Raw genomic sequence first — 2496 nt, forward strand, 5'->3', positions numbered from 1 at the left:
ACAAACAAACCTAAATTAAAGAAAAAAAAATAGAAAATCAGGTTCATTATTATCATATTTGTTAGAGGTGACATAAAAAAAGTGGTAGAGGTAAAGATAACATTATCATATATCTAAAAAGCAAAAAACAAGGACATTGAGGAGAGAAAGACAATGGTGGACAATTTTCCAATTGAAAGGATAACAAATTAGAAGAGTTCGTTGTTGTGGCAGATTTGGAGAATCATAGAGAGAGCAAAATGAATTCTATATATATGTATGTATATAGAAAGTACACACGTGGTGGGTGAGAATTGTACAAGAGGAGATGTGGGGGTAAGAGGTGTGGTAATATAGGATTTAGTGGCGGAAGAGTGGTAGTGAAGGAGAAAGGGGTGGAGGTCGAAAGCTTGGTGGGGATGGAGGGAAGAATAAGCGGAGGTGTGGTAGGAAAGCAAGGTAAAGGACGCAGTGCGAGACTTCGAGCACTGTGGAGATGAGGGAGATTTAGAGCGTGAGGTAGGGGAGAAGAGAAGAATGAGAATAACTTGTAGTTATTTAAGTTTTTTAGACTTTTTACTTTTAGATAGGGGTGTGTTCACGTATCAGATATGATCCACAAATCCGCGGTATTTATCCGGATCCGATCCGAATTTTAAGGATAAGAGCACCTACAATGGTGAGTTCCTCTTTCACTTTTTTCTGACACATAGGAACTCTAACCATTGGAGGAGAGAAGGAATGAGTTCCCGCACGAGTCTCAAGGTGAGGGAGTCCCTCTAAACAGGGACTCACGTTAACCAATAATAACTTGCCATTTGGCAAGTTATTTTAAAAAATAATAATATAAAATCTGAAATAATTAAATAATTATATTAAATAATGAAATAATAATTAAATTAGTAATAATTATAATAAAAATTATATTAAATAATTATATTTTTATTTAATAAATAATTTATATTAATTATTTAAAAAATAATTAATTAGATTAAATAATTAAATTTTTATTTAATTAATGATTTATATTAATTATTTATATCATAATTAATATTGAATATTATTTATATTATTATATTAAATTATAATTAATTAAATTTACTTACATTAAAAAATAAATTTAATTTTTACACCTTACAAAATAATTCTTAGTTGAGTTAGTTATTTTTATTTTTAAAATTTAAAATGCTAACGATATTATTAAAATTAGCAATTGTAAACACAAAACTATAAATTAGTATAATCTTGAATTATATATTGTGTATTATTATTATATATGAATTTATTTAATATTAATATCTTTTAATAGTGAATTATTTTTAAATTTATAAATTTAAATAATATTATTAAAAAAATTAATTACATTAATTTTAAGTATTTTAATTAATTAATTAAGTGGGACCACAACAGACTAAAGTTAGTTCCTCCTAATGGAGAAGAGAGAGATGCTTTGAGTTCCTATTTACCGTTTATGACGCAAAAGCTGATGTGGAGTTACTTTTTATGACAGGTGGGCCATAAATAGGGACTGAGATGAGTTCCCTACTGGAGATGGTCTAAGATTCAATCCACAAGACCATCAAATCGGATTCGATCCAATTCGATAAGCACATAAATAGGATAAAATAGCGGATTTTAGCTTTGTATATGCGGATCGCCGGATCTGATATGCAGATCCGCAAATAAAAAAATTATAAATTAAAAAATATAAAATGTAACCTTAACCATAATTTCTTATTTTCTCTCATTCTTCAGCACCTCCAATGCACTTCTAACCTCTTTGACACCCTTACTCACTCACTCTCCCTCTCCTCACTAAACCTTACTAACCACCATTATCACTCCTTCTCCTTACCAAACCAACCACCATTGTCCGTCTCAACGTCNNNNACGAATCACGAATTCATTGACCACCATTATCGTTTGTTCATCTATGCCCCATAAACCTTCATTTGTCGCCTTTGTTCTTTGATTTTTGGGTTCTTCCTACACCACCAAGCTACACGACTACGCCATTGTAGCGATGTCCTCATTTTGCTTCTGTCCTACATAGTACTAATTCTGCATGACTTTTCTGTTCTGGCTGTTGGTGGCTTCTCTTCTTCTTTGGCTGGTTTTCTTTTTTTCTGTTGTCATTGGTGTTAATGTTCTACCTGCCATTTTTTTTGGCAAATATTAAACTATATTTGAATTTAGGGTTTCAACTTCAAATTTTGGGATTTTTTCAATTTTATTGATTCATTTTTATTATAATTTATTTTTCAAAACTAGATCCGACCATCCAATCGATCCAAAATTTGTCAGATAAGATCGAATCAAATCCAACGATAAAAAATCTCAATACTTGATCTGATCTGTAGATTTAAGTGTGGATCAGATCAAGAATTTACTCAAATTTAATCTGATTCGATTTATGAACACTTCTACTTTTAAGAGTATTTGGAATTTTTATATTTTTGTGAGAAAATTAACTCCTTTTCAAAGAATAAAATTAAAATTAAAATAAAATATTTAGAT

The sequence above is a fragment of the Arachis ipaensis genome, chromosome B05, assembly GCF_000816755.2.
Source record: "Arachis ipaensis cultivar K30076 chromosome B05, Araip1.1, whole genome shotgun sequence".
In the NCBI taxonomy this organism is placed as follows: Eukaryota; Viridiplantae; Streptophyta; class Magnoliopsida; order Fabales; family Fabaceae; genus Arachis; species Arachis ipaensis.